A 25044-nucleotide genomic window follows, 5' to 3' on the forward strand; every position below is an offset into this window, starting at 1 on the left:
CCAGGCTCTCCACACCACTGCAGTCAAGCTATCCAGGCTGATGAAGACTGATAACCAGAAACCGGTCCTTGGATGATTGATTACGGTCTGCGAAAGACATGGCTTGGTAGTTTCTGACTGGACTGTTCCCATGAGGCACAGGGTCAGAGCTGATTTGCATATAGCCAGTGTCTAACCCAGGGTGGTGTGGTGTGCAAAAAAACGATGGATTTAGGCCCAGATCATTATACTGAGGTGAATGTATGACATTGTTCTACATTCTGTCCATCAACTGTGTTTTTTGCAATTTTCACCCCGAGTGTGCTGGGGATGCTCAGACGTGAGTCCCAGGCTCTCCACACCACAGGAGTCAAGCTATCCAGGCTGATGAAGGATGATAGCCAGAAACCGGTCCTTGGATGCTTGATTCCGGTCTGGGGAAGACATGGCTTGGTAGTTCGAACTGGACTGTTCCCATGAGGCACAAGGTCAGAGCTGATTTGCATATAGCCAGTGTCTAACCCAGGGTGGTGTGGTGTGCAAAAAAACGATGGATTTAGGCCCAGATCCTTGTACTGGGGTGAATGTATGACATTGTTCTACATTCTGTCCATCAACTGTGTTTTTTGCAATTTTCACCCCGAGTGTGCTGGGGATGCTCAGACGTGAGTCCCAGGCTCTCCACACCACTGGAGTCAAGCTATCCAGGCTGATGAAGGCTGATAGCCCGAAACCGGTCCTTGGATGCTTGATTCCTGTCTGGGAAAGACATGGCTTGGTAGTTCGGACTGGACTGTTCCCATGAGGCACAGGGTCAGAGCTGATTTGCATATAGCCAGCTTCTAACCCAGGGTGGTGTGGAGTGCAAAAAAATGATGGATTTAGGCCCAGATCCTTGTACTGGGGTGCATGTATGACATTGTTCTACATTCTGTCCATCAACTGTGTTTTTTGTGAGTTCAGTTTTAGGCGGCTTCTACTTCATCCACTCGGTGACGTCTTTCATCCCTTCGTGTAGGCTGGCTCTGGTGGTTGCGGGGTCGTTGGTGAGGGAGAGGATCAGCTGGGTGTCGTCAGCGTAGTAGATGATGTTGAGGTTGTGTTGGCGTGCGATGGCTGTGAGGGGGCTAATATAGACGTTGAAGAGGGTGGGGCCGAGTGAGGATCCTTGTGGTATGCTGCAGATGACTTCGGTGGCCTCGGATCTGAACGGGGGGAGGCGGACTCTCTGGGTTCTTCCGGTGAGTAACGATATGATCCACTCCAGTGCCTTCTCTTGGATTCCGGTGTTGCTGAGGCATTGTACTAGTGTGCGGTGGCAGACAGTGTCGTATGCAGCGGAGAGGTCCAGGAGGATGAGGGCCGCTGTTTCCCCGTTGTCGAGCAGGGATCTGATGTCGTTGGTGGCTGCGATGAGGGCGGTCTCGGTGCTGTGGTTGGCTCGGAAGCCGGACTGCGAAGGGTCGAGGGATCCGTTTGTCTCGAGGAAGGCGGTGAGCTGTGTGTTGACGGTCTTCTCGATGACATTGGCAGGGAAAGGGAGGAGCGAGATGGGGCGGAAGTTCTTGAGGTCGGTGGAGTCCGCTGTTGGTTTCTTCAGGAGGGCGCTGAGCTCGGCGTGCTTCCAGCTCTCCGGGAAGGTGGCGGTGTTGAAGGAGATGTTGATGATGTCCCGGATTTGGGGTGCGATGATGGAGTCGGCCTTGTTGAAGATGTGGTGGGGGCAGGAGTCGGTTGGCGATCCGGAGTGGATGGTGTTCATTGTGCGGGTGGTGTCTTCGGTGCTGACCGGGGTCCAGTTGCAGAGGGTGGTGGTGGGGGGCGTTGGTTCAGTGGTTGGGTGTGTGGTCTGTGTGCCACAGCTGTTGTGTATGACGGCGATCTTGCGGTGGAAGAAGGTGGCGTGTGAGTCGCAGAGGTCTTGGGAGGGTGTGATATTGTTGTTTCCGGCGTTGGGTTTGGAGAACTCCTTGACGATGCAGAAGAGTTCCTTGCTGTTGTGGGTGTTGTTGTCCAGTCGTTCCTTGAATGTTGTCCTTTTGGTGGTGCGGATCAGCTGGTGGTGTTTGCGGGTGGCGTTCTTGAGGGCAGTCATGTTTTCTGTGGTTTGGTCATGGCGCCAGGCTTTTTCAAGGGTGCAGCAGTTTTTCTTGGATGTTTTGAGTTCGTCGTTGAACCAGGAGGCTTTCTTGCTGCCGGGTCTGCTGGGAGGGTTCTTCAGTGGTGCGAGGTCATCAGCGCAGTTGGTGAGCCACTGTGTGAAGGTGCGGGCTGCTTCGTTGGGGTCCATTGCGCTGGCTGGAATGTTCTGGCTGAGGGAGGTAGTGAGCTGGTCGGCGGCGATCTTGCTCCAGCTCCTGCGAGGAACCTGTTGCGGGTGGTGGTGGGTCGTGGTTCTTCTGAAGCTGAAGTGGACGCAGCTGTGATCTGTCCAATTTAGACCGGTGGAGTGGCTGAAGGAGATGTGCTTGCTGGAGGAGAAGACGGGGTCAAGCGTGTGGCCCGCAGAGTGGGTGGTTGTGTCCACCAGTTGCTTGAGTCCGAAGTTGGCGAGGTTATCCAGCAGGGCGGTGGTGTTGCAGTCCTTGTGGTTCTTCAGGTGGAAGGTGAGGTCCCCTAGGAGGATGTAGTCAGCGGACGGGAGGGCTCGCCGGCGGATGAAGTCTGCAATGTCTTCGCTGAATTGTGTGCGTGGTCCCTGTAGATGAGGGTGCCTCTGAAGGTGGTCTTGGGGTCGGTGTGTATCTGGAAGTGGAGGTGCTCGGTGGCGGTGAAGGTGTCGTCGGAGTTGGTCGTGATGCGGATGGTGTTCCTGTGACGATGGCGATACCTCCTCCGGTCTGGTTGACGCGGTCCCTTCGGGTGATATTGTATCTGTCCGGGATGGCTATGGCAATGTCGGGCGCTGAGGAGGCGTTCATCCAGGTTTCCGTGGGGAAGGCTACGTCTGGTGCTGTTGTGTCGAGCAGGTTCCAGAGTTCAACGGCGTGTCTGTGGACGGAGCGGGTGTTGAGCAGGATGCACTTGAGGTGGTTGTTGCTGGTGCCCGGTCTTTTGGGTGCGGTGCAGGTCCGGAGGCAGGTGAGCTTGCAGGCTTGGCAGCTGAAGGGTCTGTGGGTGCGTTTCGGGGTGGCTCACTAGCAGGCGGGGTTTCGGCCGGCGTTGAGTGCGTTGAGGGTGGCGGCTTCGTAGGTCCGTCGTATGGTCTGGCATCGTTGAGGGCAAGGGGTCCTGGCGCTGGGCGCGGTCAAGGCACGGATGGGCGCAGACGGGCTTACCTTTGGCGCTCCTTCAGTGAACAATTGGCGCGCCCCCCTGCGCGTGACCGCTGCACGTACGCCGGGCTCCATATGAGGCGAAGTGGGAGGGAGGAGCAGCTGGGAGGCTGGAGCGGGGTGGCCAATGGGTATTTACAGAAAAGGGGGGGGCGGGGCAGCGAGGGAGCGGCGGCGGGAAGCGGGGGGTGCAGCAGGGGGTACAATACCAGCGGGCAAAGGACTGATACCAGACCAGGAGGTACTGCGAGAATTCAAAGAAAAGAGGGCAGCGGAGTCACGAAGAGCGGCGGGAAATCACAGGAGGGCAGGAATACATACGGAGGGCAGGAATCGCAGGAAGGGCAGCAGCGAAGTGCAGGAAAAACACAAGGTGGGCAGGAATCACATAAAGGGCGGGAATCACAAGGAGGGCAACAGCGAGACAAGAGAACGAGCAGCAGAGAAGGCGCCGAGGTCAGGGGCGAGCCAGAGGCGCTGGGGCAGAGACGCTCTACAGCAGGGGAGCCGTGCGGCGTAGGGGGTGTCATGGGACAGGTCACACTCACCTGCGCCGCGCGGGCTCCATATGAGGCCAAGTGGGAGGGAGGAGCAGCTGGGAGGCGGGAGCGTGGTGGCCAATGTGGATTTACAGAAAAAAGGGGGGCGGGGCAGCGAGGGAGTAGCGGCGGGAAGCGGGGGGCGCAGCAGGGGGTACAATACCAGCGGGCAAAGGACTGATATCAGACCAGGAGGTACAGCGAGAATTCAAAGAAAAGAGGGCAGCGGAGTCACGATGAGCGGTGGGAAATCACAGGACGGCAGGAACACACACGGAGGGCAGGAATCGCAGAAAGGGCAGCAGCGAAGTGCAGGAAAAACACAAGGCGGGCAGGAATCACAAGAAGGGCAGGAATCACAAGGAGGGCAACAGCGAGACAAGAGAACGAGCAGCAGTGAGGGTGCTGAGGTCAGGGGCGAGCCAGAGGCGCTGGGGCAGAGACGCGCTACAGCAGGGGAGCCGTGCGGCGTAAGGGGTGTCCTGGGACAGGTCAACAAGTGGCAAAGCTGAAAGCATGCCTGCTACAGGCTCACGTTATTCACCATCATCGGAGTGTTGGCATACAAGTTGAAGGGAATTCAGTTCACTCGCTGATATAGCCGCCAAGGCGACAGTGCAAACTGCCGCCATTGCCACAATCACTCATTCACACACAAGAATTGAGAGAGTTTTATTTATAAACTGTTATATTTCACGAACATGACCCATAAAGGTATCAGAACGCTTTACAATATACAGTTATTAAACATTAGATGGTTGGGGTAGTATATGCACATTCGGTATTCATCATTCAGTACAAAAGAGGTAGATAATATTATACGGATAGCATCGGTGACTACTAGTCAACAAAGAATGATCCACAAGGGAATCAGAGTGCTTCACAATATACAGTATTACACTTTGGGTGGTTGAGGTAGTATACATACATTCAGTATAATAGTAGCTAGCAATGCCTCGAAGAACAGCTGAACCTTCCTGCCAAAAGGCTTTCCACTCAAGTACTCCTACAAGTTAAATGTGCATAATATACCACATGCTCAAATTCCAGGAGAGGGGGATAGAGTAATACCAAACAAAGATCGCAAATTAGGTTTAATACTAGCTGCACATGAGGGTCTGGGCTCAGCACACACAAGAGTCACTGTGACAATTTCATTATTGGAGCAGTGTTACAGATGGTGGGTTTGAGAACACAAACAAAGGACTATGTCCTGAAGTGCGATATTTGCCAGTAGATGAAGGTTTCCAATAATTCACAGGCTGCAACAGACACCATTAGTCCAAAGCAATCCTTAACAGCAAGGGTATTAGGTGCAGGCGGTTCATGGGTCAATCTTCTATATGGAGTCCAGTGGGCACTAAACAGCATGCCAAGAAAGTCCTTGGGAGGCTGTACCCCATATGAAATCCTGTTTGGGACAAGAATGTGGGTACCTGATCTTGATTGTGCCAGCACAGTGGCAGATGCAAAACCATTTGAACTGATTGACCGTTTGTCTGTTTTACATGAACTCTATGAATACAGAGTGTTACAAAGCAACGTGCAAGTCAAGCGCATGGCTACTGGGCAAGTGAAACCAGTTCCGGCAAGACCTGCCTGGGTCCCCCAGATTGTGGACCTGGTCAGGGAAAAGATCTTTGACAGAAGAGAATTTGGGCCATCTTAGAGAAAAGCGGGACCTGTCCTAGCGGTAGTGGGAACAAGAACAGTACTTCTTCAGCCTCTTGCCAGTAAAAAAGAAAAAAGATTTGTCTCCATTGATCTGAATATACTGCATCATTTTCAACAGTAGGCTGCTATAGGTCCTCAGTAGCAGCAGATCTCCTCTTGCTACTATGCAGGAAGTTCAGATGGAAAGACTGATAACTTTTCAAGCCTCCACAACACAGAGTTATGGAGCAACGAATAATGGAATATTAATCATACAAGTTGAAATAGAAAAACATCAAGAAGAAACGACAATGCAAGTTGCAATTCTGCCCAACAATGATTTCTACATTAATGTGCCCTTAGCGGCACATCTGTCAGTTCTAAAAAACCTGCTGAGCTACCAAAGATAGATCTAACTGCATCTGGCTACTTCATCAACTTCGAGGATTTCTCTTCAGATCCAAGTGAACCTGATCAAACGCCACCCATTTTAAAGAGAGAAAGATTTGGCAATTCTATCTTTTGCTCAAAAAGACTTACTTAGTGTCACCTTGGTTGCCCATTTGGGTTGCAATAGGGGTAGTATATCAGTTAATTTGGATAGGCACAGTGACAGTCTTTTTTCTGCTTCTAAACAGACATTATCTCCCAAAACGTGCTGGAGTGAAATCTGTGAACTCGGTCCTGAAACCACATATGTCATCACACCGTGAACAACGAGAGTAGTCCCTGGTGAACATTACAGCAAATCCAAAACCTGATGTTATATTTTGGGATAAAGTATCATATGATGTATATGGCCCCACTGAACATATGAAAATCTCAAGTTTGTGTAAAATCTCTTTAAATGGTGTCATTACCCCCAGTACGCTATCTGATGATTGGGACATTGAGACTGTAAATACCATTCTTACTGATTTAGAACAATCTGCTGCATTTTCATACAAGGAATTGTATGAAGATACAACTGACTATGATACCATGTTTTGATACCAGCATTATGGTCATATGTTTTAGCATAAAGCAAACGTACCATGCACTGCTAATGTGTACCATCAATGGGAGCATTGCAAACACCACCAAAAGGTAGTTCTGCTACATTCCCACAGAAGTTTGCAAACTTTTCAGGGTTCAATACATCAGACCCAGGATCATTTTACTATAAACTTGCACAGACTAATGCAACTCCAAAGAAAATAATGCTGACAAACACAAAGCTGATATAATCAGCACATTTTATCTCCCAACTGTCTATACAGTGTTTTGACTACTGGAGAGACACCATAGTACAAAATCCATCTGGGGGACAAAAGAGTGGCAGACTCAGAGAACTGAGATATTATTTAGAGCTTGCCAAATACCATTACAGATGATTTTCCTGAACAGAACAGTGCAAGAGACTACCTGTTATGGATTTGCAATAATTAAAGACCTGAAAACACCGGGCATCCCTTCACTCATACCTAGGTATTTCCAATAATACACCAACAAGTGAAAGAAAACATGGTACATACAATTTGTCATCTCCCAAATGGAAGGGTTAGTTGGTTTGGCCAGTAGACACAAATACAAAACCATGTAGAAAACGTGTCTTGTACATCATCTACAATTAACTGTGGAAAATTTCCCAACAGGAAGCTGCTGAAAGATTTTGTGAAATCGATACAATTAACATAGAAAAGGCCTTAGTTGTGGTAGACAATGGCATGACCGCACTCTTGTCTCACATTTATTCACTGGGCAACATCGTGTCCTCAGCAATCAATATAATGGAATAAGATTTGTCTATTTTGAAACATGGGCAATCACAGTTACACGCTATTATGCTTCTAATATGGACGCTTCAATCATTGCGTTCTGGCCACATTAAAAACACTAATCTGTTTTCGGTATACAATCTGACCAACAAACAATTGACCATGGTTCGCAAAGATGTGAAGTACACCATGCTGCTGATTAAAAAAATAAAGAAGTTACCTTTCACTGTAGCAGAGTCACCGTCTATGGAATAATTAATCCTAACCCCGGGTTTAGTTGGCGTAGCAGGTCTAAGCCGAGGGCCACAGAGTCGATATCAAACTCTGTGGAGCTCCGCTACGCCACCCACCTCCCACTCTTGAGAAATAGACATGCGCGGGCACGCGCGCATGCACAGTTTTCCAAGAGACGGCGATGAAGAGGATGCTGCAGCCAAGTTAAGTGGTTTTTCTTTACTTTAAACTCTTTTTATTTAAGTTTTAATCAATTGTTATTAGGCGGGCAGAGGCGGGGGCAAGTCAACTCAGCTCTGCTGCAGAGTGTGTGGGGATTTGCCTACTCCGCGTTCTCCGCGGAAAACGTGGGAGGCAAATCTCTGCACATTCCGTGGGCAGAGAGGAGGTCTCCGCATGGGGTTACTTAATACATGGCTATATCACACTGCCAATGACAACATTCCAGTTCCAATGCTGCCTAAAATATTACTCAGTAGGTGGGTATGAAGTGTTGGGCGAATGGTACATACAAGAAACCTGGGAGTTACCATACACATATAGGTTCAGAAACAAAGACAATGATGTTTTTTCGAGTGATTCAAACTGCGAAAAGGCCTCAAGTGGGTCTTTAGTGTGTAAAGAAATACTGCTGCACAGAGCATGTAATGCATCAATAGCAAACTTGTCTGCTACCTTAAGGGTTCCCCAGCTGCTTTAATTCATCTGGTCTTTGAGTAACTTTCAAATATGAGTTCCTTGATGCTAAATGACCAAGGCTGCTGTGGTATGACACCAGGCATTGCTTATCTAGTGACCATCAACTCCAGGATTGTTTGTTGTAAGTAAGTATCGTTTCCCCCAGATGAATGTATCCAACATAGGGTTTGTTTCTCTGAGCAGACAAAAAGCCGTATTGTTTCAGCATAATGTGGCCTTAACTTCAGCTCAAGAGACTTTTGATCTCCAAGTGGCAAGGTGTTCTGCAGGGATATAGGCATTGGTCCGTATGAATTTCCCTCTCCATTTCGGGGAAATGGTCCATCATATCTTTAACATGTCTGATTCGAGTGGTATTGTACACTAATTTAAGAGCATTGGATCAGGTCTGTTAACCACCTTTCAGACAATTATGGGAGTGATTCTATTATTCATACACTCCGTACTTGTTTTTCAACGGCTTCCTTTGTTCCTGCTTTCGGTAGTGGTTTCCTGAGTTTACCCCTATTGTTTCGCAATGGATGTCAGCATTACTCAAGACATGGAGAGAGCACTGCGGGAGCGACGTTGTTGTGAGCAATTGGTGTTCTTAACGTGGCTACCTCGGCTCCAAGAGCTGATTGAGCATTGGTTCCTGTCTTTCAGAGGGCCTGGCTTGACTGCGTTCTGCCAGTGTTTCACTGCCTCTTTTGTGGATTCGGACACGTGTCGGACATCTGTCTCACACTTCCATCGGTTGCAACGCCAGACATAGACATGCTACTGGGCCCGTTATGGGCCCATGTGCATAGTTGTTCAGAGCGTATTCCCATGTTGATGATGGCGTTCCTAGAGCCTCCACAGGACGCTTCAGCTCCTGTTGGTCCGGAGAGCAGCTCTGCAACGCAAATGCAAGCATCAGTCTTAAGCAAAAAGGCATCTACTTCTTCCCTGAAGGATGCCGGGGGAAACGCGATGACCACCTCTGCTCACTTGATATCATACTGGAAGTACTGGAGGAACTGCTTCCTGTGGATGCCATGTACAGTGATGTTGAGTCTTCAGCACAGGATACTTAAACAATCTGGCCTTTCCTGTGCTGGGCACCGTTTGGGCAATTTTTAAACATGCACAAATTGAAAGTCGACACAATTTGTTTTTCTTCTCTGCTCTATCTGAACATAGTGGCTTTCAAGGTGCTCAGAAAAACATTGACATTATATTCAAAATATAGAGGACCTTTTAGGACCACTTTTCGGGAAGATTGCCTTCACTATAGATCTTGCTTTTGATAACGGAGTGCTTTTTAGTATGCTTTTAATCTAAAAGATTTTTTATGACATTTTTGCATTTTTTATCATTTAGCTAGCTGACCTTGTTGACCTTTTTATGAGGAGTGGGTGTCCTTTAGGTTAGTCCCATCATGTACATTGTGTACCCTCCACACCACATAACATTCTTACATAGGTGGCCTTTTACCTAGTAGCTTACTTCTATTTGTCCAACATCAGGCTTTTGGTACCATATCTTAATCCCTGTACCTGACATACACAAACATGTCCCCAGGCACAGTAGATTTATTCTGTACAAGGGTCACCACTTTTTCCATTCATGGCCAGCAGCCAGCTGTGCATGATCATGTTTGTTTGGAAAAGGATTAGCAGGAGATTAGCAAATGTTTTCAAAACATATTGATTCTTGAAAAAAAAAATAATAATCACTTTAGTATAAAATACTCATACTCCCCCTTACTAGATAGAGGAGAATTCCTTCCAAGCTGAAACAAGACTCTGCCGGCTGATCCTTTGACAAGCAGAGATCTGACATCCTTTGTGGTGTGCCATCCTCAACCAGAGACAGGGTCCTTCATTCAGAACCATGAGACGAATGGTTAGCACTTCCCCAGGGAATTCTTGGCGCCATTAGGCTCTATTAGGTTCCATTAGGACAAATCCTAACACTTACACATTCAGGCTTTACCTACAACTCTAGGCTTGGCATGGTTAGGTAGGCAACGCTTAGTAAGCGTACGCCAATGATATTTGTTTATGTAATATGCTTTTATTCATCTTATTAGCACTATGGTAGAAATGTATCTACCAGTTTACAATATCGGTACTAGCGATTACATTTGTCTGCTTCTGTCTTTTGATTGTTTCAGCTAACATGTTCCATACTAGACTGACGCTTGACCAATAAATAATTATTGAAACTGTTCCAATCGTCATTCTATGTATTTTGAGAAAAGTAAGCATGAGTGATTGAGCAAAACATTCCGTATTATTTCCACGATACCTGAGGAATCAGGGTTGTCATGCTTAGTGGCTGCCAGAAGCTACTTACCACACTGTATACTACAGCTTCACCACAGCCTGCTGGCTGAGTCTAGCGCGACGGAGGATGGGAGGAGGCCTGTCAGAGTGCTGACAGCTCTGGCAGGGAGGCTTACCCAATCACTGGACTGCGTCTTGAGTGGGTGGGTGGGTCACAGGAATGCCGGATTAGCCCTGAAGACAGCGCCAAGCTTTCTCTTGGGATTAACTTCTTTGACCCTCTGTATTATGGCTCCCAAGGTTGCTAAACTACATAAGGAGGCGTCCTCACGGCTAGTTGAGCAGGTGCAAGGATCACGGCAAGAGTCTCCCCTGTTCACAATGAGGAGAGCGCAGGTAATCAAAGTGAATCGTGTGCTGGAAAAATCCTGCAGGAGAGTATGGGTGCAGGGAGGAGAAGGATACTGCCAGGTTGCACTGAAGCTGTGGACAAACAACTGGGGGCGACGCAGGTCTCAGAAGAGGTCGTTTCAGAGCCCAGCAAAGACAGTCTTATCCCACCTCTTGTCCCACCACAGCCAGCTATCGCTGACTTTTTCAGTATTCAGGACGGCGGGGGAGGCTAAACAGCTCGAGAAGCACTCCAGGAGGATGATAATCAGGGCCGGAGCTAGACACCTGTTTCAGATGACCGGTCTGGGTTTTCTCCAGCGCAATTGGAAGACACTGAGGTGGCAGTTGAGGTGGCAGTCGATGGGAGACCTTTGTCATCTACCTTAGGGTTACCCTCATAATGGGAGGCCTGTGAACTTTGGGGTTCTGAAAATTCTGGACTTGTGTAATAAACTTTGTCGTAGTATGACGATTTTGGTATCAAAAGACCGAGAATGGCTAGTACACTATGTACAAGCATTTTCGTCATATTTGAGTGACGATTTCACCTCGAAATCGTAATTTGCGTCCTGAACCCTCGGCTTCCATTTTGTGTACGGCAGCCATTTTGTGAGTTGCCCTCACATAGGCCAATGATTAAAGCCAAACATGATTCCAAAGGACACGTACACCTTGGTTGACTTCTCTGCGACCTGGGCAAGCTGGAACCATTGCCCCAGGCCAAACCTGCCCGGCCAGTTCCTCTCCCAGTGGCCGAACGAGATAGCATCAAGGCACAACATGCCATAAACCTTTTCATCGCACACACACCCTGCCTAATCTTGCTCACACCTGTCCCTGTTTCTTTCTCTACGACTTGCTTTACGAGGAGGAGGTGCCCGTTTTTATTGGGGGTCCACCGATATCTGATGAAAATGTTGGGCCTTGCCGGGTAATTTGTTGTGGGCTGGACAAACTGAAATGTGGGTTTGTCATCATGACTCTGCTTTTTCTTTGTAGTGGAAATATGTGAATGGTCTACTGTAAATCTAAGAATGTTTGCCTGAAGCATAATATTTTGTATAAAAAGAGAAGACTGGCTTTGTAAGATTGAGCAGTCTCCTGAGAATATACATACGTTGTACTTCTAGGACGCCTGTTACTTGGTTGCAGCCAATAAATTCGTTCTTTGACTTCACCTAGAAGACTCTGAGTTTCTGTGTCTGAATCAGGAAAGTACTCAAGGTCTTAGGGTGTACCCTGACACCACTGGGTTCCGAAAAACCCAGTACCTCAGCTGGCGCCCAACGTGGGGCGATACCAACGGTACCGGTCCAAGCCAGAGGTTCGTGAGGACCTTCGTGTGAAAATTCTGGAGGAAGGCCGCCACTTCATCGACCCCTGCATGTCGACGTGGTCCGAAAGTCTTTGCTGCAAGGTTCCCCGCTTCCCGACGGCTACGAAGGACTGCTGCCCTGGCTATCGCCCTGATTTGGACCCTTGACGAATGGTAGAGCAAAACGATAGACGAGTCTTCTGGTGACGTCATCGATATCTCAGTTAAGTATAAGTGGAGCGTCTCCCAGTCCTTAGTTGGTCTTAGTTTGGGTATCCCCTTGGGATCTTTGATTTGGAACTTGCAAGTACCAAAACCGAAGGACTCGTGTATTCACGAGAATATCGTATTCGATAATCCTTTGAAGTTTGAAGCTAGACTAGAGAGCGAAGATGCCTGGTCTTAGCAGACTCGGACATTTGTTTTGTCTTGGTTGTAATAATAGGGATTCCCGATTGGAGGACTCGTGTCCGGTTCCTCCGATTGGAACTCCAACTTATGAATTATATGTGAAACATGGAGCAGGCCCCATCACATATAATGAAGTATGGATCCGATACACCAGAAAGGATGGTGTTCTAAAATGGCCCCAATATTGTAGCTTTGATACGGAAATCTTAGATAACCTCGAAGTTAAACTATTCAAGAAGAAAGCCCGGCCGGCGATGTTTGACTCTTTCCGCCTATGGCGTAAGGAAGCCAAACAGAAGGAAATTAAATTAGCGAGGAAAAAGAAGAGAGAAAGGGGTATCTCGATAATGCAAGCTGATATGCAGTTCAAAGATAACGAAGAAGAACAGATGAGTGAGCAGTTGCACAGGCAACGTAAAATGGTGATCGATAAATGTTATCCAGTTTTGCCGCCTCTTCAGCAAGATGCAGCAAAAGACCTTGAAAAAGACCCCCTAATGTCGCATTTGCTAAGTTCGCCACCCCCTTATGGACAGAATGCTACGGCACCTCCGCAACCTCTAGTTGCGCAACCTTTGGTTGTATTGCCTCCTGCTCCACCACAACCACCAGCTGCCTTTCAGTTGGCTCCTATTCCTCCGATGCAGCCTCCTCAAGGGCCACCGGCTTTGACATCTGCTCTTCCTTTACTTCCTACAACTTTGACTACTATAACGACTACCACTCCTGGTACTCCTTCTGACACTGCCTCTGTGTCTGCCTTGCCTCACCCTGCTTTTCCGTCTGTCCTTTCATCGACTTCTCCTTCTGTTCGCCAGAGAATGACTAGCACTGTTGCTAGCCTTCTATATCCTCTCTTTGGTGCAACAAGTGTAACCCCTGTCTCTGAGCGTAAACAGTTACGTAGCCAACTGCCTGATTCTAGGGAGAAGGAAACGTTGAATTATTTGGCACATAAATGGGTTACTGATCCGGTAACATATGAGGTAGAGTCTGTTATGGATGTCTTCCATCAGTGGGAAGCATCGAAGCAGAGGTACGTTTTGGAGAAAATGTGTACTTTCCTTTGTGAGGATAGAGAGGAAAATGATTTAGAGCCCAATCCGCCTGAGTTGTGTCGTATAAGGTTCGAGTTTGGAAAAGGCGCAATTGTGGGTTCAGATGTTAAGAAAGCAGTTGCGACATTGTTGTCATTAAGGACTGGAGGTGTTTCTCGGTCATTGTTTGAGTCTGATTCCTCTGTTAAGAAGAAGGTGAGACAATATCCCATGAGAGAAGTTCCTCCAGTATGGAAGGAAGCAGTGCAGGCTGATGCCGCTCATAACATTGATGCTGTACCAGCACACTTTCAGCGTGTCTGGGTACATGTTCCTTGGAAGCGAGCTCAAGTTTTGGCCCTTAAACAGACATTGCCTGATCCCCGTAAAAATCCTGCAGGGTATTACAAGGAATTGTCACAGACTGCAGGTTCATGCATCATGAATTTGGCGGATATAGACATGTTATTTGGGAATGTTGTTCCACAGCCTTTATGGGGAAAGGTTCGTCATGCAGATCATGATCAGGAGTTAGGTGACTCATGGGCTAATATTACTGCTGCAGATGCCTGACAAGTGGGTGGTGCTAAACCCGAGCCTTTAGTAGCAGATCTCCCTGGTAGAATCATTAATTACATGAAAACTTTAATGCCTGCCATGCGAGTAAATTGAGATAAATTGTCTGCATGTAAGCAGAAGAAAGATGAAACGGTGTCAGATTTCTTCACCAGGTTTGAAGAAACGTTTGCCGACCACAGTGGTCAAGATATGAGTACAGAAGGTGGCCAACGGTTGTTCGTCGATAAATTTGTGCATAATCTGTTACCCGAGTTGTGTCAGAAGTTAAAGGATTCAGAAAGTTCTTGGGCCGTTTCGTCTTCAGCACAGATATTGGCTACTGCACAGTACTACGAAAATAGAGACATAGATGAGAAAGATAGAGCAGAGAAGAAAACGAAGGAGTTAAAAACGAAGGTCCTGTTACAGCAAACGTATCCGCCACGTGGTGGTCAAAATAGTGGTGCTCAAAGTAACTATCAGAATAACTATCAGCAGCCTCAACAGTTTCGGAGGAACGCACAAAGAGGCGAGTATACTCAACCACGTGTCCCTGTAGGTCCCAATCAGTGTTCATATTGTAATGAAGAGGGTCATTTTAAGTATAGTTGCCCTATTTTGTTACAGCGTGGAAATGGTGTTTCTGGCTCAAGAGGTCGAGGTGTTCAGCAAGCTCCTAGAGGTAGAGGATGTGGAAACTTCCCCCAAAACGCTCGTTCCCTTCCGCCTCAAAATTCAATGAATAGTTTTGATCAACAGAATAACACGTCTGGTAGGACGGCTCAGTACTATGCTGATGATCACTATGCAGAAGATGAGCATATGGAAGGTAATGATTGCTAGGACAGCCGTAGACAAAGAGAGGGAGTTGTTTCAGTTCCAGTAGATCAGAGTGGACCTTATGTTGAGGTGATTACATCAGGTGTGTCAGAACCTTTTCTGTTGGATACTGGTGCTACAAAGAGTTCTATTATGCACTCAAAACTCCCTGGCGCACCTTTGTCTGGCGAAACGAATGTATCAGTAGGTTTTTCTGGCGCCCCAGTTAGAAACCCGATTTCTGACCCTTTGTCTCTTTCTGTTGAACCTTGTGAATTCGAAGCACCCCTTATTCTAACGACAGGTTGTGGTGAAAACTTGTTGGGATTAGATCTGTTAAAAAGATTGTATGCGACTTTGTACTGTTCTCCTTCGGGAGTACAACTTACACTGGGTAAGAAAGTGGTTTCTCCAATGTATTTGTCAAGGGATAAACTTCCGACAGAATTGTCGTTTCTTCCTAAAATTCTTTGGGCTACTGGTCCTAATGATGTAGGTCTTCTAGAAATACCGCCATATGTTGTAAAATTGAAAGCCAATGTTAAAATGCCACGCATTCCCCAATATAAAATTTCTAGTTAAGGGTATAGTAGACATGATTTAGGAAGATATTTCCTACGAGACTATCCCGAGAGATGAGACACTAGTATACATAGGATGGAACGTGACCGGATATGGAGCTACTCTGAGTGAGAAACAGCAAGCTAAGAGATCTTGCCCGATTTGGATTGTACCCCATCAGGGTCACCTGTGTCTGCAAGGCACTGGCAAGAATCCCAGAGTTCAGTTAGGGAAGAGTATCTGTACTGAAACTTATGTTTTTGCATCTCAGACTTCCCCTTCGTTTTTAGCAGCTAAGGGTACCTATTTCATCAGCCATGATAGAGCCTATACATGGTTGCCCCCTGATTTTTCGGGCACATGTTTTGTTTCGTTCCTGCTGCCTCCCACCTACACAGCTGAGGCAGATTACCATAAGACAAGGATAGTTAGCGGTGTCTTGAGTAAAGAAGACACTGCAGGACAAGAATTTGGGGACTTCGTAAAGGGTTTTCTGCCGTTCTGGGGACCAATGGTTAATAGCAGGACCATAAGGCAATTGACAAGGGTGGTTGAGTCCACCGTAGTTGAAACTGCCGGTGCCCTTAGTAACTTGACTATCCCGTCGGATCGTCTCTTGACACTTCAGAACAGGGTCGCGTTAGACGTCATCCTTGCAGACCGAGGTGGGATATGTAAATTGATCAAATCGAGTTGCTGTGTTTTCATTCCAGATAACGCTCCAACAGTGTACCAGGCCATCTCCAAACTGCATAAGATTTCCGAATCTATTCATGTGGATAAAGGAGATTGGTCGTTGATGGGATGGTTCTGGGAACTGATATCCGCCTGGGGATGGAAAATACTGATGGTCATTGGGATGGTCTTAGCCATTCTTTTCCTGTTCTCTCTGTGCGTGCAGTGTGCTCCTGCAATATGTGGCCTCTGTGCTACAGCATGTGTAAGGAAACCTGTATCAAAAGACAAACTAAGTAATAGAATGATGTTACAGCAACATCTCAATGACTTTAGGAATATAGACCTGGACTCAGATTAGCATGAGGATAGGTTAATTGCCTATGTAAGGGCAAAAGGAGGGTTTGTGGTTCTGAAAATTCTGGACTCGTGTAATAAACTTTGCCGTAGTATGACGATTTTGGAATCAAAAGACCGAGAATGGCTAGTACACTATGTACAAGCATTTTCGTCATATTTGAGTGACGATTTCACCTCGAACTCGTAATTTGCATCCTGAACCCTCGGCTTCCATTTTGTGCACGGCAGCCATTTTGTGAGTTGCCCTCACATAGGCCAATGATTAAAGCCAAACGTGATTCCAAAGGACACGTACACCTTGGTTGACTTCTCTGCGACCTGGGCAAGCTGAAACCATTGCCCCAGGCCAAACCTGCCCGGCCAGTTCCTCCACCAGTGGCCGAACGAGATAGGATCAAGGCACAACATGCCATAAACCTTTTCATCGCACACACACCCTGCCTAATCTTGCTCACACCTGTCCCTGTTTCTTTCTCTACGGCTTGCTTTACGAGGAGGAGGTGCCCGTTTTTATTGGGGGTCCACCGATATCTGATGAAAATGTTGGGCCTTGCCGGGTAATTTGTTGTGGGCTGGACGAACTGAAATGTGGGTTTGTCATCATGACTCTGCTTTTTCTTTGTAGTGAAAATATGTGAATGGTCTACTGTAAATCTAAGAATGTTTGCCTGAAGCATAATATTTTGTATAAAAAGAGAAGACTGGCTTTGTAAGATTGAGCAGTCTCCTGAGAATATACATACGTTGTACTTCTAGGACGCCTGTTACTTGGTTGCAGCCAATAAATTCGATATTTGACTTCACCTAGAAGACTCTGAGTTTTCGTGTCTGAATCAGGAAAGTACTCGAGGTCTTACGGTGTACCCTGACACCACTGGGTTCTGAAAAACCCAGTACCTCAACAGGGAGAGGTGTTCAGTATCCTTAGAGAGATGAATCAGGGGGCCCTGAGGAAAGAGCATAGAGTTACCTATGACTCTTTATCTGTGGCTCCCGTGGAGTCATGAGTGTTTGGACTGTAATACAGAAACAAATGTTGTGGCAGCAGCCGATCTCACATCCAAAGGGGATGATAAATAATTTTCGCTCACTGATGGTTCTCGCTCAAACAATTCTAGCTCCAGTCAAAGTGAAGCCGGGTGCATCTCTTCAACATCAGGGTCTAGCACACTTGAAGCACAGTTGCCTTTAAGCACCAAAGGAATCAGAGGTTCTCTAAGAGCAACACAGCTTTCCGAAAGAACAGGGTGAAATCCACCACTGGCAGTGGGCTAAAAAGGGACTATTCCCATAGGAAAATACTGGTAGTGCCAAAGACAGCGCCCACCCAGGCAGAGACTGCTCTGTATGCACCACAGGTTGTAGGGGCAGTAACTATGAATCCCACTCTGTCCCCGATCTTAGATCAAGGATCACCTTGCTGATACCCATGTGGATGGGAAAAAAGCCTGGCAGGCCCCAAAAAAAACTTTAAGGTGCAGTTTGGAAGGTTGGGAAGGCAAGCTCTGAGATTGGTGAGCGGGTCAACAGTGTAGAGGAGAGAATAACTGTTGTGGGGACTACGTTGGTTGCTGTCAGAGAGCAGACCAAGACCCAAATGCCCAAATGACTAATGTCATGTGGTAATTGGAGGACCTGGAAACCCACCAGAGAAGGAACAATCTTCGTTTTCTTGGGATCAAGGAAGGCCTAGAAGGGGAGGACATCCGATCCGTTATGCTGGACCTACTCAAAGAGGCCTTTCCAGAACTTGTAGTGTGGGATTTGGAACAAGAAGTTCAGCGGGTCCATCGGCTTCCTTTAATACACCACAGATCTACAGAGGCCAGCTGAGATCAGAGGCAGACCATCTTAGATTTTTGGGGGACATTTCTTGTTACTCCAAGCCATTTTTGAGAAGTCTCAGCCAATGGCACGCATGAAATATCAAGAGTCCTCCTTTTGTGTGCATCCTGACTTCTGCCACATAACAGTAGAGTTCAGGTGTCATTTGTGGCAGGTCATTAAGCCTTATCAAGATTCCGGTTTAGAAGCTTTTCTGCTGGCCCCAGCAAGTTTGAAAACAATAGTTAGAGGGACTGTAAAATTATTTACCGCTGAAATATAAGCTATAGACTATCTTGAGCAGGCTCTGGCAGATAGAAGTAATATATAGCTCTTTGGTTGTTAGCTTAGGAAACTGCGAGTCAGGCTAAACATAGGTGGATCTCTCCTCAGCATTGCTTGTATTGTTTGTTATTTGTATATTGGGGGCTTAGGCTCCCACTGCTATTATCTTTCACGTTGTCTATTGCTGTCTCCATCACACAGAGCCGGTTCGTCTGGCTGCTTTCAGTGGCGGGGTAGGGGGAGCAGGGTGTATTCTTGTTGGGGAGTGTTATTTTGGGGTGTTGAGGTGGCAAGGGTGTTGGATCATGTGGCATCTAAATTGCAGCAAGGAATTTTTAGTATGTTTTTTTGGTTGTACTGAAGGACAGGCTGGGGCTTGAATACAAGTTAGGCTGGAGGAACGTGTCTCAGCATCATAGGGGTCTATTAGTCTTGAGAGAACATTGCTGGTGACTAGAGCAATCTTCCGGGGATGGATAACATTTGTATAGCCACTACCAATATCTGTAGGCTAAATAATATATCTAAAAGGAGAAGGGTGCAAGAAGATCTCAAATTGTATTGCCTGCAGGAGACCCACATAGCACAGGGTTATAGTGTTGTATTGAACTCTTTAGGACTGAACGTAGTAGGTCATCAACCCAGGACGTCAGGACTAAGGGGGTAGCCATCTTAACTGAAGAGAATGTTGATATACCTGGTCTTAATGCAATGTATAAGAATGGCAGATGGGCATTAATGAAGTGCAAATCTGGCAACGGTTCCTTTACACTGTGCTCAATGTATGCCCCCGTTTTAGATGACCCTGGCCTATTGATTTTTTTTAGGCATGAAATTGCCTTCCTGGCCTGCACCATGTGTAGTTTGTGGGGATCTGAATTTAAACGGGTCTAGTGAAGGGCCTGGGGGCAATAGAGCTTACAGTGTCGGGCATGAATCACAAATATTGAGATCTTTTAAAAATCTTTTGAGAGATATTGGCTTAATTGATGTTTGGCCCAGTCTGAACGTTCCTGAGCCTCAATACACTTATTACTTAGCTGCCCATGGCAAGTTTGCCAGGCTGGATTTTTTTCTGATGTCACCGGTCTTACTTAAGGGAACTCAGGTAGAACAATTCCCCAGTGTAATCACAACCCTGTTGTTTTCAGATTCGCTCTTGAGGGATTAAGAAGGGTGGTTAGCAACTGGTCTTTTGAGAGGGCACTTTTGTCTTACCAAGAATATCTGAATGATATGAAGGGTTGGATTATGGAATATTTCAATATTAATAACGGTAGTGCTTCTCCTGGAATGGTCTGAGATGCCTTTAATGCTGTGATAAGGAAAACCCTGGGGTTCAGTCTTGCTAAACAAAAGAGAGGGCAGGGACAGATTCAAGAACTATACCAAAAACATAACCTCCTGGAAACAGAATTGATTAGCAGTGTGGGAAGGAGGGGGGATCTGATCCCAGCATTGAATTCAATAGCCATTACCAATGCTCCAAAGTTCATAACCATCACCTCAGAGCTTGACTCAGATTTATTGTCTAGTAAGACCCCACAATCATGCCTGCAAATGCCCAACCATTAGCCTAAGACACCTAATCCTCCTGTTGAGATGAGGATGGACCCTAAGCACATATCCCCCCTCCGGTCCTGGAACACTACTCCCTTCTTGAATGCCACATCCAGACCCATTAGATTTAATAACCACCTCTATGGCCCGGACATCCTCTGCCTCCTTCTAACTTACAACACCACTCAACCTGACTGCCCAGTCAGAGCCAGACCTATTCAAGTTATGCCGCTAGATGCTTTTAAAAATCCTACACATCTGACAGTCACGCTGGAGACCATTCAAACCATTACTCTGAACCTGTACAGACCCCCCACTTATAACTCCAAAACACTAAATACTGGGAACCTCATTCAAGTTTACATTGCATAGTCTACTCCCACTGACTCCAAAACTCACCTGAAATGCATCCTTCTCAACTGCAAATCCGGAGTAATACATGCCCGGATATCTCTGCCCTCATCCTTGATTAGGAACTTGATCTACTGAATCTAAATGAAACTTGACTCAATGTCTCTGCAGGTCCTGTGCTGGACATTCTAGTTACTCCTACCCACAACATTATCAGACTGGATAGAGCTAAATGTACGTGGGAGGCGTAGCCTGTATTTACGATAACAGTCTCTCAGTGACACAGTCTTCGTCCACTTCTCTCTCATCTTGCGAATACTTAAACATCAACATCTTCAGCAAACAAGAACCCCTATGCAACGTCTAATTCTTCTACCATCCTCCAGAAGATAACCTGCTTCTGATTGGACAAATCATGGAAACCATCTCATCTAATCTAGGTCATCATTACCCCAGATCTTACTGGGAGACTTCAACCTTCAATGGAATGACCCAAATGACCTGGATGTGATTCTTCTTAAAAAATTCCTACTTGACCTTAACCTGACTCAATGCGGCAACAGCCCAACACACAACTTGGGCTCGACTCTTGATATAATCATCTCCAACCCTGACACCATTCAGATTGAATTGATAGCCTCATGTGACTGGTCAGATCACCACTTTTTTACCTTCCTCATGCTTAAACGATGGAACACCCAAAGACTTCGACCCAAGAAATTGAAACACTGGAAAATATCGATGCAAAACGCAAACATAAACAACCGCATATCACATAGCAATATGTTCCTGCCTCCACCCATGCGCATCACAGATGTCCATGAACTCACCGATCACTACAACAACTCCATGCTAAACGTTCTGGATGTAATTGCCCCCTCCAACTAAAAAGAAAATCCAACAAAGATTCCAATCCTTGGTTCAATGACTGCCTAAACTCAGACAGATGTAATTTAAGACTAGCGGAACGAGCTTAGAGATCCTCTCCATCTGCCAAACTCCTCAAACTTTTGAGAGTAAGAAGGAGTATATACAAAAAACACATCAAAACTGCAACAGCGAGCTTCTTCAGAAGCCAAGTAGACAAAGCCAGAAATTGCCCCAAAATGCTGTTTGAAATAATCAAATGGCAATCCAACAACACACCCACTCAATCAACAATCAGCACCAAATGCCAACCTAATTCCGAGGATTTTGCTGCCTTCTTCTGCGAAAAATCCAACAAAATTGAGTCTGATTTAAAGTCTGCCTTTCTCAAACTATCATCCTCACCAGACTTCCACCTAACACCCCATTACCCTCTGCCTACTTACCACTCTAAAAACAATGCACATTGGAATCAATTTTCTACATTCAATGACACAATCATTCTCAACATTCTATCTAACCTGAAACCCTCGAATCACTTCAAACCCCCTTCCCTCATATTTCTTCAAAGAAATGATAAGGCATCTAGTTCCTCTCTGGACCAAGATCGTTAATGCCTCCCTACTTCATGGTGAGATCCCTGACTGCCTAAAGTCCCGGCTAGTTCTCCCCATTCTCAAAAAGCCCATAGCAGACCTTGAGAAATGTGTACAGGTTCAACTATGTAGCCTCATTGAGGAATTCCAGCTGCTAGAACAACTTCAATTGGGCTTCCGTCAAGGTCACAGCACAGAAACAGCCATCACTCACATAGTTGAGGACACGCTTACCCTACTTGACCAGAATAAAATTTGCCTTTTATTCCTACATGACCTCTCTTCAGCCTTCGATACAGTCAAACATGACAACCTCCTGAGCCATTCTGGAACATAGGATGGGGTTTTCTGGTGCAGTTCTAAAATGGTTTGCCTCCTTTCTCCACGACAGAACACAGAAAATTAAATCTAACCAATCCCTCTCCCCTCCCAGTCCCTGCACCCTGGGGTGCCCCAAGGCTCCTTGCTTTCACCCACACTTTGTATCCTATTTTTTAACCCCTCACCGAAATCCTCAAAGCATCTAACATCCAATACCGCATGTATGCAGGCGAAAACCAGCTGTACATGAAAATCTCCTCGCCTGACGATATCAAGCCACTCAATGGAACCTTACACAAAACCCTTACCTGGCTTACTCTCAACCATATCATACTAAACACCCTCAAGACGGAAGTCCTCCTTATTTCCCCAGCCAAGCAAGAACTCATCATTGAGGAATACATTAGAAATATGTCTGCTCTCAATTGAACACCACATATCATTGACTGTGCTGGATAGGAACATGAGCATGCAGGATCACATTAGTGCTTCTACCAAAGGAGCAAACTTCAAAACTGAGCATCCTAAGGAAACTAAAACCTTTCCTTCCCCAGATAACCTGAAGTCCGCAGTACAAGCTTTAGTCATCTCGTGACTGGAATATGGCAGTGCAAAGCCTCTTTGAATGCGGCCTCCAGTCTTGTCACAGGCTCCAAGAAGTACAATCACATCTCCCTGGATCTGAAAACTCTCAACTGGCTACCTTTCCAAGCAAAGAAACACCTAAAACTTCCCTGCATGACCCACAAAGACCTTCACTGCAACACACCTCTCTACCTCGCAAAAACACTTGAGCTATCAGGTGGTGCCCGTACGTCCAGGAGCTCCAGCACCATCCTACTTAAACCAAAGTAATTTAAAAAACTACAACCGTTCCTTCTCAGAAATCACCCCAAGAACCTGGAACTCCCTGCCAACGGAAATGAGACCTATTCCATCAAAAATGTTCTTCAAAAAGGAAATGAAAGTGCTGCTAATGAACACTTACCTTTCCTGAAGTCCAGTAGGGTTCCTGAGTGACAGCATCTACGAACAGGCTGTTGACTCTCTTGCCTTCTCCTATTGACTATTTTGTTTTTGCCCACTATTAAGTTGTTATTTAACTATTGTTGTGTGTCGATTTAGACACCGTATGGAGACTTCTCAATTTATTCCCTTATACGGCCACAAATCCTACCCTTATTTAGGCATTATCCATGCGAACCAAATTCAGAAATGTCCCCCTGCATTGGTCCATTAACGTCACAACGAGTTTTTGGAAAACCAGATTCTTAAACCTTTAAAACTTCCCCTTGCTTGGATTAATGATTTCTCTAAGAACTCATTTATTATGCATTAACATCTATTCCTTAGGGGTTCATTCATGACGTTCTTAAGCCCGAATGTTACGTCAATACTGGCATTCCTAAACACCTTTGAGGTGTAAATATACCTTCACTTGCCATGGCAAACCATGGTTCGGCTGCCTACTTGCACGACGGGGCTTGCCACGGCAAGTTCGGAAGGAAGTCAAGTCCCCGCCTGACGCAGTGACCAGATGCTGTCATCCTCGTCACAGAGAATCCAGCTCCAGTGTTTCTGACTCCACTTGCGGGGTGTTAGAAATCAAGACCTGGAAAGAGATTCCAACCTCTCTCATTCTAAGGTATGGAACAGACTATAACCTAGAGGGACTCTTGGCAAATCTGGCAAAACTCAACTAAAGCTAGCTATACTTTAGAAACGTCACCTACTTCTTACCTCGTACTACACTTAGGTTAGGTCACTGGAGTAGAACTAACTAGAAGCATCATATGAGTATTCACATTTTACCCTGTGTTATTTATGTATGTATTTTTATATATCATAGCTACAAACCATGCTATTGCATTATTATCTATAATTATTGCTAACGCTGTACGTATTATACTTTGCATCCTGTCTTATGATTGTAGCAGTTCATATCTCTTGCACGAGAAATACGACTGTTCAATAAACCCTTTTTATTGAAACACCCATCTATCTATGTCTGTGTAAAGTCTGTAGAAATGAAGCATGCACGATTGACTGAGTGAAACTCTTATCTATTGTTTCCACGATTCTGAGACTGTTCCAATTCTAAGGGAAATAAAGTTGTCATGTTTATGCAGTTGTCAGAAACTAATCCCTTCTTGTTTATTCAAGACGTTTCTAGTGACCTCGGAGTTAGCTGGCACACAATAATTAAGTTTAAAGTACTCTATAGAGACATACTGACCTCAGTCCTATGTCAAATCTATAGTGTATATTATTCCAATGCGCAGAACCTATCAGGGATATAGGAACTGCACTACACTATTGCTATTTTCCGACTACCATGTCGTCACGTAACTATTGTTAGTTTGTCTTTTGCTATGATTCTGCCATGATTGCCCACCTCAAATGTATTGCATCCCTCTGTAAAGCGCCCTGATATCCTCTAGGGCATGTTCGTGCTATAGAAAACTTTCCAAATAAATAAATAAGGCATGTTTGAATGGATTTACCACAGATAAAACTGCTGGGAGGTACTTGGCTAAGAGTCAGGAATGTTGTGAGTACTGTCAACATGTGGAGCGGCTCCTTACTGTCAGAGCTAGGCAACAGCAAGCCATAGGTCACATTAGCCAGATAAGGAACATGCAAGGTGGAGTAGTACCAGATGGTTAGGGAGGCGTTTAGGAAATTGTACTCAGATCTCAATAAGTCTTCTCCTACTGTCCCTT

The sequence above is a fragment of the Lissotriton helveticus genome, chromosome 7, assembly GCF_964261635.1.
Source record: "Lissotriton helveticus chromosome 7, aLisHel1.1, whole genome shotgun sequence".
In the NCBI taxonomy this organism is placed as follows: Eukaryota; Metazoa; Chordata; class Amphibia; order Caudata; family Salamandridae; genus Lissotriton; species Lissotriton helveticus.